A 14,969-nucleotide genomic window follows, 5' to 3' on the forward strand; every position below is an offset into this window, starting at 1 on the left:
CTTGCCTCTAATATATCTTTCTACTAATATCCTGAACATGGTTCTGTACCCAGTTGCCCAGGCCTGGTTTTCACACTGTGAAGCACAGCATCACCAGATTCAAACACTGAGTCACCAAGCTCCAAGGGCTGTATTATTCGCTTTCTAGGAAGAGCATCCAAAGCAAAGGTGTAGTGTGCCAAATTCTCAATAGAAAAATCACAAGAAAATACATTCTTTTAAAATTATGATTTCCTGACAGCTAGACCAAGGTAGACAAAATAAAAATTTTAAAGTGATATATTATTGTTGGGGGCTGTGCTATGTGGGCTGCACTGGGATGGTGCCTGGTGGCCAGCCAGATGTTGCTTTGATCACATTGGAGGTGAGGAGGTTGATTAACATAAACACACCCAGGTGATTTGTCATTGGCTGTATTCAATTAAGCCCATGCACACAACGCGTGCACAGGTGTTCCCGAGTGCTCCTGCTCGGGCCTGCTCATTTTAACCTTTGACGTGATAGGGCAGCTGGCTCCTAGCCTGATCTCAACTGGCATGGCCCCACCCTCTGCCTCCTGGAGGGAATATAAGCAGGCAGTAGGTGGAAGGCAAAAAGCATCAGTAAGCAGATGCAGCTAGCAGAGAGAAGAAGCAGCTAGCAGAGAAAAGCAGCAGCAGTAAGCAGAAGCAACTAGCAGAGAGAAGAAGCAGCTAGAAGAAGCAGCTAGCTCTCAGATAGATAGCACCTAGTTCACAGGATGTGGGATGCACCTCTAAGAAGAAGTAGATCTCTGATAAGCATAGAAACCTCTCTTTCTCTAAAACTTTCTCAAAAGCAAAGCCTATATTTCTCTCAAAGTTTCTCTTCCTCTAAGCAAAGTCTTTCTTCCTGATAAGCAAAGTTTCTCTTCCTCTAACCTCTAAGCAAAGCATCTCTTCTCCTCAAAGTCTCTTTTCCTCTATAAATTAGTGTATATAGGAAAAGTAGTTTATTCCCAGTCTGCCTCCGATAAATACTTGTGCAATTGTTGCCATGGGAGGTGACATATTATGATCACAGCTTTCCTACTGAAATTCAAATTAGGCAAATATAGTGATTAAAGGCACAGTGTGAAGCCCAGAACAATCAATGTCTGTGAGACTGAGACACCCTGGAAACAGAGCCCATAGACTTTGCCCTCTGCTCTTGTATTAGCAAGGAGCAGCAAGGGAGTACAGGCTACATATGTCCCTCCTCATGTCCTCACATCTGCAGCTGTGTACTCAGGGTATGGTGATCCTGACAAAGAGACCATGGAAATTAAGGGTCACCTGGCTTGTCTCAGGTGCAAGACTGCAACTCAGATCTGAAAGGTCAAATCCCAGGTGGCATGGAACACTGTGTATGACTGAGGGATGTTTCATTGTAGTTGCAGTATTGGTGACATGTTCCTCCCAGAGAAGTGGGACAAAGATGATGTTTTATGTGCTTCATCAGCTGCCTTCTGAACACTTTCAGTTACTGTGCATGGTTTGTTTCTAATGGAGCCTGTTGAGAACTTGCATCCTGATTCCTGTTAGTGCTCTCTCTTACCTCTCTGCTCCCTCCCAGTGAAGCTCATGAAGAGCAGCCCTAATCATAAGAATTCTATAATAATATGGATTCTATAATATGACTAAAATCCACTTATATCATTTTTGGATGGTATAGTATTGGTATTACTATTAATAACTAAGGACAGATATTGCATTATCTTAAGGTGTTTTATTATGATATTATTTTTGCATATTAGACTACATAATGGTTATTATATTTGTTATGGGTGTTATTGCACACCTCTTCTATCAATGTCCAAGGTCTAAAGAAGCTCTTCTGTTATTAATTAAATGTTAAACTATGGATAATGTAATAGTATTAAAACCTCAGGGCCATTATTATATTAGTCATACTTCCTATTGTATGAATATTACATCAATTTTGAAAGGCAGCTATCATATCAGTTTGATATATCATAGTATGGATATCATATTAGTATTAAAAGTCATGAATAAATCTTTAGGTCATTTGTAGAAACTCAAGTATGCATATTATCTTAGGATTAAAATCAACATGGTAGTTAATACATTAATGTTAATGATAACTCATAAAATTACTTAGTGCCAAAAATGCAGATATTTTATTAGCAGAAGATTGTACAATATAAATATGCTAATGTTAAATGCTACAGAACACCTGTTTACTAGCTTTAGAAGTTATATCAAGGATATTAAATGAATATTAAGTTCCACAATATGTAATTATATTGGTTTCAGGGTTTATGGATAAGATGGCATATAGTAATAATAAAGGCTAGAGGACATACATTTCATCGGTTTTTTAGGTGATAATATGATGTCATATTAGTATTTCAAGGTAGAGGGGAGCTAGTATATTCATTTTAGATGCTAGACTATGAATAACACATTAGATAAGAGGCCACAGCACAGCTTCTATATTTGTATTTGATACTCCAGTTTGGATATTATATTTGTATTTGAGTACTCTGAAAGGCTCTGATATCCATTTCTGATGTTGTAATATGAGACAAATTATATTAATATTAAAGGACAGAACAACTTTATATAGTTTTCCATACTATCATATGTATATACTGTTAAAAAAAAGGACATTTAACAGCTGTATTAGGAATATTGCACTATTATTGAAATCTACAGGGAAACTATTATATGTGTTTTAGATGGTCACTACTGATGTTATAATCATCTTTAAGGTCCCAGATATTCTATTATATTAGTTTAATGTGGAAGAGTAAGAATATTTCTTTAGCATTAAAGACCACATGGCAGCTATTAGTTTTAGAGGGTACAACAAATTTATCACATTCATATTAAGGGTACCAAGCCAGGCAGATATCCTGTTAGGTTTAGATTTTAAAGAATGGAAAGCATGTTAGTATGAACAGCCAGAGGCTAGTGATTACAGCAGTTTTAATGCTATAGTATGAATAAAATATCAGTATAGAAAGAACAAGGGACATTTTAAAAAATAACAAAACTATTTTTAAATTGAATTTTATGTATTTATTTTTTATGTGTTGCTCAGGATTGAACCCAGTGCCTCACTTGTGCTAGGCAAGTGCTTTAAATGTAAACCACAAACCCAGCACCAAAGGACAGTATTTAAATGAGTTTAAGAGGCCACATATTCCATATTGCATAAATTTGAAAGGATTCATAGAAACTATTAATTTTTGATGTAAAATGATTGATAATATATTGGCATTAAAAGCCAAAGGACAACTACTATATTAGTTATAAACTCTTATGTATGAATATTATGTTAATACTAAAGGACACAGTTCATACTAAGGATATTATGTGTGTGTCAGCAGTCACTTTAAGGGTATTAGTGTCTTCAGTCACAGTGACTGTATTATATGAGTGTCAGGATTCACAGTGAGGATATTATGTTATTGTAAGAGATCAAGTGTAAACATTATGTGAGTGTTAGAGGTCAGAATGAGGTTGTTTATGTGAGATTCTTATGTCAGAGTTATGATATTATGTGAATGTAAGTGGTCAAATGAGGTAGGTATTAGATTTTACTTTGCTAAATATTCATGTGTGGAAAAGCATGATACTCACAATGATCTCAATCACATAAAATGTGATGTTGTGTATGTATACTCATGACCAGGAAGACATGTCCAAGTAAACTGCTTGCAAATTAATAACTTTGTTCTTTTCTTGTATTTTAATTTTTTTCTGTAATTTACATGTCAACCTTTAAAAATTAGATGCTATTTTTAAAAAAGTGGTCAAGTGAGGAGTGTATATGAAAGTGAGAGTCCACAGGGCAAATACTTTGTGGGCATTTTAGGCCACAGTGAAGATATTATGTGAGTGTTAGAGGTCAAGGGACAATATTACATAAAAGGGACCAGAATGAGAATAAGTAAGTGTCATAGACCACATAAGGATATTCTGTGTCAGTGACTATAGTGAGGTAATTACCAGAGGGTCAGAGGCATTGTGAAGGTATTATATGAGTGCTAGTAGGCAGATTAAAATTATTATGTGAATGTGAGCTGCCAGAGTGAAGACATTATGTGTCAGAGGCCAGAGTGAGGGTAATATCTGGATTTCAGTGGCTACAGTGAATACAGTTTGTCAAGGTTAGCTGTCAGAATGAGAATATTTTGTGAGAACCTGAGGCCATAGTAAGGATATTATATGAATATCAGAGGCCAGATAAGGACTTTATGTGAGTGTCAGATGTTATAGTGAGGGTGTAATGTTGAGTTCAAGAGAACACATGGAGGATATTTTATGTGTGTCAGAGACCAGAGGAAGAGTAATATGTAAGAGTCAGAGGTTATAGAATGGACATTATGTGCATGCAATCATTCATAGTAAGGGCATTACATGAATGTCAGAGTCCAAAGTGAGGGTATTATGTGAGTGTGAGAGGTCACATGTTATTATGTGAGCTTCAGAGGACACAGTGAAGATATGATGTGAAAGTCAGAGGTCACTGTGAGGTTTATATGTGAGTGTCAGGTAACAATCAGGGTTTTATGTGAGTATCAAGGTAACAGTGAGGGAATTTTTTGAGTCAGAGCAAGGGAAGACATTATGTGATTGTCATGGCAACAGTGAGTGTATTATATGAGTGTCAGAGGACACAGGATATTATGTGAGAGTCAAAGACCATAGTAATGATATTGTGTGTTTGAAGGCACAGTGAGGATTTTATATAAATGTTTGAGGCCACACTGATGACATTATATCAGTTTCAGAGGTCAGACTATGTTTATTGAATGTCAGAGGCCTCAGAGAAGATACTCAGTGATTGACAGTGGTCACAGTGGTCACATTGAGAATACTATGTGTCAATGGTAAGAGTGATGATATGTGAGTGTCAGAGGCTACAGTGAGGAAATTAAGTGAGTCTTATTGGCCACAGTGAGGGTGTTATATTAATATCAGATGCCACATTGAGAATATTATGTGAATGTCAGAGGCCACTGTAATGCTATTTTGTGAGTTTCAGAGGCCAGAGTGAGGGTATTAAGTAATTTTTTGTGACTTAATTGTGTATATTATGTAAGTGTCAGAGGCCACAGTGATGGCATTACATCAATGTCAGAACCAAAAGAGGATATTATGTGAGTGACAACTGTCCCAGAAAGGATACTGTATGAGTGTCAGAGGCTACAGTTGGGATATACTGTCATTCCTAGGGATAACACTGTGGAAATTATGTGGTCAAAGTGAGGATATTTTGTCACATCAGGGGACAGCATGAGGATATTATGAGTGTCCCAAGTCACAGTGACTGTTTTGGACCACAGTGAGTGTATTACGTGAGTGTCAGAGGTGACAATTATATTATGTGAGTGTACAAGGCCACATTGAAGGTATTTGGTGAGTATTAGAGGCCACATTGAGGGTATTATATGCATGTCATGGTAATAGTGATGGCATTTTGTGAGTTTCAGATGCCAAGTGAGGATATTATGTAAATGTCAGAGGCAAAAGTGAGTATATTAAGTGAGTGACAGAGGTTACAGTTAGAATATTATGTGAGTGTCAGAGACCAGATTGAATTTATTATATAAATATCAGAGACCAAATGTGGATATTATATGATTGTCAGAGGCTACACTGCAAGCATGATGTGAGTGTCTCAGGCCACAAAGTGTATTATGTACATGACAAATCACATTGAATGTAATATTTGTGTATAGGAGGCCAATATGTGGGTATTATGTATCACCGGTTAGAATAAGGATACTATGTCAGTATCAGAGAGCAAAATGATGACATTATGAGTGCAAGAATTCACAGAGAGGATATTATATCAGTTTCAGACATCACAATGATGTTATTATGTCAATGTCAGAGGTCAAAGTGAGGATATTTTATGTGTGTCAGAGGACCCAGTGATAAAATTTATGTGACTTTCATGGACACAGTGTGATAATATATGAGTGACAGAGACCAGAGTGTTAGTAGTCTGGGTCTGAAGTCAAAATGTGTGTATTATGTGATTATCAGAGATCAGAATTGGGGATTTATGTGAGTGTCAGAGTGTACAGTGAGGGTATTATGTGAGTGCCATAGTTCACAGTATAGTTATTATGTGTCAAAGGTAGCATTGATGATATTATGTATCAGAGGACAATTAAAGATATAATGTCTGTGTCAGAGGTCAAATTGAGTGTCTAAGATCACAGTGAAGTTATTATTTGAGTGTCAGTGGTCAAAGTGAGAATATTACATTAGTGTCAGAGGTCAAGTGAGGATATTTTGTGAATGTCATAATCCAAAGTGAGGATATTACATAAGTAACAGAGGTCCCAGTGAGGTTAAATTGTGATTATAAGAGGTCACAGTGAGGATATTATGTGAGTGTCATAGGTCATGTGAGGATATTATGTGACTATCAGACTTACAGTGAGGATATCACATGAGTGCCACATAACAAGTGAGGAATTTAGGTGAGTATCAGAGGCACTAGTGAAGATAAATGAAAGTGTCCAAAGTCATTTCAGAAAGTAATTTGAGTATCAAAGATCACAGTGAGGAAATAATGTGAGTTTGACTGGTCACAGAAGTATTTTTAGTTTCAAAACAAGAACAATGAGAATACTATTTGAGTGTCAGAGGGCTCAGAAAGGGAATTATGTGAGAGCCCGAGGACACATTGCGGTATTCCATGAGGGACCCAGGTCATGTAAAAATATTATGTGTGTGAGAGAAATCACACTGAGGTTATTATGTGAGTAACAGAGGTCACACTGGGATATTATTTCAGAATTAGAGGCCACAGCAGGGTATTATGTGTCTGTCAGAGTCCACAGTGAGTATATTTCATGAGTGTCATAGACCACAGTGAGGGTTTTAAGTAAGGGTTAGAGGTCACACTGAGGGTAATCTGTGAGTGTGAGATGTTAGATTAAGGTATTATGTCAGTGATAGAGGTCAATGGAGGACATTTGTGTCAGAGATGAGAGCAAGGGAATAATGTGTCAAGTGTCACATTGAGGGTATGACATTAGTGTCAAAGGGCACATGAGAATATTTTTGAATGTCACAAGTAACAATGAGTTTATTTTGTGAGTGTGAGATGTCAGAGTGAGGATATTTTTGAGTGTCAGAAGTCAAGTCAGGCTATTTTGTGACTATCAGAGTCACAGTGAAGATATTCTTTGAGTGTCACATGACAAAGGGAGGTAAAGTGAGTATCATAGGAAGCAACACTTATATTATGTCAGTGTCTGTGGACACAGTGAGGTTTTTATGTCACTCTTAGGGTTTTATGTGAGTTTCAGAAGCCACTATGAAGAGATATGTGTATCAGAGAAAAAAGTGAGGTTATTATGTCACTTTCAGGGGCCACAGTAATAGTGTCATGATTGTACCTGAAGTCACAATGAAGGTATCTTTTTGAGTGACAGAGGTCACAAGAAGGATATGTTTTCAATGTCAGAGGTCACTATGGTTGTATTATGTGAGTCTAGGAGGCCATGTTGATGGTATAATGTGAGCTTCAGGGGTCACTGTTTGGGTACTTGGTGAGCATCATTTGTAAAATAGAGGTTACTACCTGAGTGTCAGAGGTCACAGTGAGGTATTATGCAAATGACAGGACAAATTGAGAATAATATTTGAATGTCAAAAAACAAAGTGAAGGTGTTATGTGAGTGTCAGAGACCATTTTGAGGGAATCATGTGAGAGTCATAAGTCAGAGAAGGGATATTATATCGAATCAGAGGTCAGAGTGAGGTTATTATATGAGTGTCAGAGGTCACATGAGAGTATTATAAGTATCAGAGGTCCCAGAGAGGTAATTATGTGAGTGTCTGAGACCACAGTAAGGATAATATATCAGCATCAGAGGTCAAAATGAGGTTATACTGTAAGAGTCATAAGTCATGATGAGGTTATTATATAAGCATCCCAGGCCACAGTGAGTGTATCATGTGAGTTTCAGTGGTCACACTTAGGATATAATCTGAGGCAACACTAAAGGTATTAAATCAGTGTCAAAGGTCACAGTTAGAGTATCATTTGATTTGTGAGAGTTCACAGTGGGGGTAATATATGAGTATCAGAGGTCACACAGTGTTATATGAATGACACAGGAAAAGTGAAGATATTATGTGTCAGAGGATATAATGAGAAAATATTTTCAACATCAGGGACCATAGTTTGGATATTTTATGACTGTAACAGGTTATGATTAGAGTAGTTTGTTAGAGTCACAGGCCAAGCGAGGACATTTTGTAAATGTCAGAGGCCACATGGAGGTTATCATATAAACCTCCAATATCAAGTGAAGATTTAATGTGTCACAGGCAGCAGTGAGGGTATTATGTGAGTATCAGAGGAGAGGCCAAATTGAGAATATCATTTGAGTATCTGAGGTCATACTCTGATTATTAAATGAATGTCAGAGGACAAAATGGGATATTTTGTCAATGTCATAGGACACAGTGAGGATAGTAAATGAGTGTTCAGTGTCACAGTGAGTACATTAGTTAGTTTAAGAGTCCTTGCTAAAATATTATGTAGTGTCAGAGTCCAGTGAGCTATTTTAATAGTGTCAGAGGCCACTGTCATGCTATTTTGTGAGTGTCAGAGACAAGAGTGAGGGATTTATATGAGTGCAAGAAGCCACAATGAGGGTTTCATTGCACTATCAGATGCCCCAGGTAGGATATTATGTGGGAGGGGGTGTTGTGAGTTTATTATGTCCATATCTGAGGTCACTCCAAGATAATTACATGAGCATCAGAAGCCACAGTGAGGATATGTTGTCAATTAGAGGACACATTGAGTGTATGAGGTTTGTGTTTCAGGTCATGCTAAACAAATAATATGAGTGAGACATGTCACTGTGATGGTATTATGTCAGTGTCAGAGGTAAGAATGAGGGTGTTATGTGAATGTCAGACATAGTAGGGTGTTATGAGAGTGTCAGCAGCCAAGTGAAGATGTGTGAATGTCAGTGTCAGAGGTAAGAATGAGGGTGTTATGTGAATGTCAGACATAGTAGGGTGTTATGTGAGTGTCATCAGCCAAGTGAAGATGTGTGAATGGCAAAGGATAAAATGAGGGTATTATGTGAGTGTCAGTGACCACAGGAGACTACTATATGTCTGAGATCATACTGACTATCCTGTGTTTATGTCAGAGGATAAAGTGAGAATATTTTGTGGGCAACAGAGTCAATGTGAAAATAATATGTGAGTCCATAATGATGATTTTTTTGTGTGTGTGATTAGAGTCCACAGTAAGGGTATTATGTAACACAATAACAGTAAGAATATTATGTCAGTATCAGAGGAAAGTGAGGATATTATGCAAATGCCAGAGGTCATATGAAGGTATTATGGGAGTGTTTGAGTCACAGTGAGTAAATTATATAATGTCAGAGGTCTGGTGAAAATATTGTGAGACTGCAAATTCAGGATACTTTGTTATCAGAGGGCAGAATAAAGGTATTATGTGAAGGACAGTAGGCACAGTGAAAGCATTAGGTGAGTGCCAGAAGTCCCAATGAGAATATTCTGAGGGTCAGAAGCCACATTTTTGGAATAATGTGTCAGAGAGCACATTCAGGTGTTATATTAGTATCTGAGGTTACACTGAGGGTATTGTATGAGTGTGAGAAATCAGTGAGTGCATTGTTTGAGGATCAGAGGTCACATTAGGGTATTTTATCAGTGACAGTGGTTATATTTAGGGTATTATTTGAGTGCTTGAGGTCACACTAAGTTTATTATATGAGTGTGGTCATACTGAGGTAATTATGTGTCAGAGGTCACAGATATAATATGTGAGGATCGGAGGTCACAGTGAGAATATTGTATCAGTGTCAGAAGTCAAGTTGCTGAGGGGTTTCAGGCAGCAGGTAGAGAGAGGATATATTGTGTTTTATAGGTCACTTTGATGGTTTTATATCAGAAGTTCTAGTATGGTAATATGTGAGTGTCATAGATAAAGTGAGCAAACTGTATGAGAGTCAGATGCCACAGTGATTGTATTATGTGAGTATAAAATTCAGAATGATATGTCAGTTTCAGAAGTCAAGTGAGGATATTATATCAGTATCATAGGCCACATATAAGGTTTTATGTAAGATTCAAAGACCTCGATAAGTATAATATGTGTGTAGGAAGCCATAATTTTGGTATTATGTGAGTGTCTGAGGTCACAAAGGGAATATAATGTATCAGTGGTAACAATGAAGGAATGATGTAAGTGTCAGAGACCAATTGAGGACATTCTGTGTCAGAGGCCACAGCATGGTATTATATGAGTGTTTGATGTCACACTGAGAGTATTATGTGAGAAAATCATGTGACAGTAAGTGTAATATGCAAAAAACATTTTGTAAATGAGAAGATATTATTTAAATGTCAGAGGACACAGGAAAAATTTTCAATCTCAGGGGCTATTCTGAATAAATATATGAATATACATCAACATTGTAATAATATTTGAGAGCATCATATGCTGTAGTGAGTATATTTTGTCAATGGCAGGGGCCATAATGATATTATTTTACTGTCAAGGTCACAGTGATGATATTGTATGAATGTCAACATAACAGGATATTTTGTGAGTGTCCGAGGCAAGTGAGGTATTATGTGATTGTCAAAAGCCATAGTAGGGTATTTTGTGAATGTCAGATGCCACATTGCGCATAATATATGAGAGTGAGAGGCCCCAGTGAGGCATTAGTTTATTGTCAGAAGTCAGTGAAAATGCTCTGTGTGATAGGCCATCGTGAGGGTATTATGTGAATGTCAGAGGCCAGAGTAATGTAGCATATCAGTATAAGAGGCCACAGTGAGGGTAACATGAGTGTAAGTGATTATAATGAGGGCATTATGTAAACCAGCCAATGTCAAGATATTATGTGACTGTCAGAGACCTCATTGCTATAATATTGATATTAAAAAAATGTTTATCTTGAAAGATTGACTAGGAAGTTTAAGGCACACACCCGGGATCTCATGGATGCCCAGTACCCAGTTGTCTTACCCATGATGATGAGAAAAATGGATGTGGGTAAGAAGAGGGAATACAGCCAAGAGGTACAACAGAAAATGCAACATGTTAGGACCAGGAGTCCCACATTCCCCCATGAAGTATAACCTAATGGTTGCTGGGTCTGGTCTTCAGGTCTTGATATGAGGAATGGGCCACTTTCCTAACTAAGACCATTTCCTGAAAGACCATTTTCCTTGCTAAGCCAAACTTAGACTGGTAACAAATATTTACAAATTCCTCCCAGCCATGGCATGCCATGTCCCTCTGGGAGTCACAACTTGAGATCAGTACACTCTTGGCTAATTGGGGTTAAATTTTGTAGCCATTCCTTCTGGGCACATTGGGCTAGGTGCTGAGTTGAATGCTGGCACAGACTCTTGGGCTGTCTGACATGTCCACAGTCTCCTAGGATTTTCTAGCCAGTGCAAGTATCAGCCTTAACAAGAAGAAATAATAGTAATGGGATCAGAGCTCTAGTTTTATCCTAGTGTTATCAAGCAGCATATCAACATATGACCTTCAACAGTGCTGATGAAGGAACTTCCTGGTGGAGTTCTGCTGAGGGGGTTCAGGCAGCAGGGAGAGAGAGTAAAGGACTCAGAGAAATGCAGCAGTGACTGGCAGCATATTCTGGCACACTTGAATTCCCTTACAATGCTAGAGAACCAGTCAGAAGCAATAGTTTTACTTGTGAATATTCACCCTAGATGGTAAAATCCCTGAGGCCAGTGTCAGGGTTCAATGCACAGACAACATTGACACATTGAGTCCCATGGGAATGTTCATTTCAATTTTGAATATTTAGGGGAAAACCCTCAAAGTGATTTAGATTCTGCAATATCCAGTGACATTATTCTTGTCATGGCAGCTTCCATGGGGTAGGACAGATAAGGCACACCTAGATGAGCTTCTTAACATTAGTTCCCACTTTAAGTTATGTAGGTTTTGCAGGAGAGCGTTGGGGGACCCAAGAAGCTCTGAGACTGTAAGTGGGGACAGTGAGTCTAACCAAGTCACATATCTCTATGTTTCTGCACAATACCTCCACAAGTTTACTAGCAGCACTACCATTGAATGTATTTGAGACATTTTGCTCACCAAGTACATCAGATGGTGCAGTATTAATCTCATCATACATGCAATTTTCTTTTCTTTTTATGTTTGAGTATTTTCTGAGTTACTTAAACCACCATAATTTTAACTATCATTCTTAAGTCTGCATAATTGTTGTGGAACAGGGTTGGGGATATAGATCAGTTGGTAGAGTGCTTGCCTCTCAAACAAAAGACTCTGGGTTCAAATACCCAGCACCACAAAAATAAATAAATAAATAAATAAATAGTTGTGGAGCAATGTACCAATTGACTCAGTCATATTGTTCTTCTTGAAAATTTAGATTCCTCTAGTTTTTTGCTAGTATGAAAATAATGTGTAAAATTTAAAGATCTTACCCAAATAGTAAAACCTGAGTAAGTATAAAGGATTTTGGTTGGAGAAGGAATTCTGTTTCTCCCATCCCTTTCCAACAAGACCAGTCTTCCTTGGAATCCTGTTTCCTTGGCACAAGCTCTGCCCTTGAATATTTCAGATCTTTGCCCCCTTAGACTCTTTGTGTCACTTGCCCCTACTCAACTCTATTCCTGGTGTAGTTGTGCTGAAACTTTGATAGTGAAAAGCAGCCTCCCATCTTGGTTATCCCCCACAAACTCTGGGAGAGGACCCAGAGCCAGACTGAAGCTCAGTTGTAAAACAGGACTGAGCAACAGGGAGTAGAGTGGCTGACTATGAGAGAAAAGATCACAGACCACAGCCTGACTCCTGAAAAACAAAATGACTCCATAATGCTTTCTAAGAAAGAAAAAACTTAGTCTATGTGCAGCATCTGGTTTAAGTGGTCACATAAAGCCTTTCCCATTCACAGGATGGAAAGTCTTGGAGTCTTCAAGAGGAGGGTGGGGTGGGGTGGGACTTTTTAAATATTTTTTTGTTGACCCAAACCTGTGATTTCTATTTCTATAGGATCATTAGAGTACAGCAGATCAGGTGGTTAACATCCCAGATAAGAGAATATCATTGTGACTGCATTGTCATATTACAGAAACTAGATTATTGTAGAGAAAAGGGTTAATAATCTGTCCTTGGAGTTAGGAGCCCAATGAAATTTGTGGTGAAAATATTTTCAGTTGAATAAATGATAAATATGTGCCCGTGTTATGGGGCACAACTTAAGAACAGACAAATCACCACTGCAGGTAGGGGAAAAAATTTGTAACCAAATGCTCTGTCCTTGTTCCCAATGACAATTAAATAACAAGGACATAGTATTGAGAAAAAGAAAAAAATTATTGCTTTGTTAGCAAAGGAGAAACACAGGGGACTCCTGTCACAAAGGCTCCCATCAGGAGGAAAAAGGGTATTTAAAGAAACTTTTCAAAGGCTTCATTCCAGGAGTGACCTGACAGGGGGTCCCAGGGCTCCCTGATGGCATGTTAACATTGACTTGTTGATTTGGAAGATATTCATTTCCCAGGCCTTCTGTCAGATACCTCCTTCCTGTGGAGAACAGATAACTCAATGTAAACTTGTCCCCAGCCCCATAAGCCTCCGATCTATATTTAAAAATAAAGTGAACCACTTTCACAGTTATACCCACCTTCTCTGCATCAGGGTTGCTATGATTGAACCTAGGGCTGTCTGATGATGGAATTTCAATTCATAGAAAAGCAACCCTCCTGCCCTGAGATGACTCAAACAAACCCATAAGTTATTCATGACCCTTGAAATTGAAACTGGGGTCACCATCATCACCTGGAAGCTGTAAAATATATACCAGCATAACTGTAACTTTTATGGTCTTTGATTCTATGTACACTTTACTGGTACATGCTTCTGTTCCTTTCTGAAATATTCCTAGGAATTTTTACTCACAAAGTAGCAGCATTAAGGAAGAATCTTTATGAAGAAGTCCTTGGAAGACAAGAAAGCTCAGCAGTGATGAAGACATGCAAAGATGTAAAACAGTCTTCAATTTGGACCTACCTGTCATCTGTTATTAGCTTCATGACATAAAGTAAGTATTTAATCACATTTACCTTGGATTGCCTCTTCTTCAAGAAGGTTTGGTAGGAATATTAAAGAGCCTAGTAAGTACTTAGTTCTTTATAGCATTTTGGTGAACACTCAGTAACTATAACTAGTATCATTTTAAAATTATTTACAAATGATATGATTGTTCTGTCTTAAACACAGCAAAAAGTGATTCTGACTGTTGCAAAGACTGATTCTTCTAGAAGCATGGGAGAACAAGAAGAACTGAAATTGAAGATGTTATTTCAAACTTTATTAAATCTAAAACTAGCCCCAGATGCCAAGAGGAGATTTTGTCAGATGCTGGGGCTGTCCATGATGCCATGACCATGGACACCACTGCTTCTGCCTGCAGGTTGTCTCTGGGGGATGGGGTGTAGCTGCCACTGATGCCTGGGGATCTTTTCCCTGGGAACTACTGCTGCAGGCACCTGTGCCACAGCTGAAACTGATGCTCCTGATTCAGGTGCCCAGAGGTCTTTCTCCATACCCTTCTGTTGCTATTAATGCTGTTGCAGTCATTGTCGCCTGGAAGTCTGTTGACCTCGATGGTGCCTTGGATGCTTGACTGTCAACTACACTGCTGCTGCTGCTGACATCAAAGCTCTTGCTGTTCCCAGAAGATCACCTAGAGTTCTCCTCTCTGGGTGCTGTGACACTTGCCGCCAGAGCCACAACTGCCACTGCTGCCACAGTCTCCTCACCTGTTGCCAACACCACTGATGACTGCAGCTCTTGCTGACCCCCTGCTAGCTACCATTGACTCATGCTACTACCCCTCCCAACACTGCCCAGAGGTTCACTGCCAGGGAGACTCCAGGTTTGGTTGCATGTGGTCGCATTCATTGTAAGGT

General features: G+C 38.4%; 1 pseudogene; it reads left to right on the forward strand.

Annotated features, from left to right (window-relative positions):
- The window catches only part of LOC124973345 (M-phase inducer phosphatase 2-like), a 75,137-nt pseudogene extending 60,454 nt beyond the window's left edge, over positions 1-14,683 (forward strand).
- The last annotated feature ends 286 nt before the right edge of the window (positions 14,684-14,969 follow it).

This window comes from Sciurus carolinensis (genome assembly GCF_902686445.1).
Source record: "Sciurus carolinensis chromosome 14 unlocalized genomic scaffold, mSciCar1.2 scaffold_126_arrow_ctg1, whole genome shotgun sequence".
Classification (NCBI taxonomy): domain Eukaryota; kingdom Metazoa; phylum Chordata; class Mammalia; order Rodentia; family Sciuridae; genus Sciurus; species Sciurus carolinensis.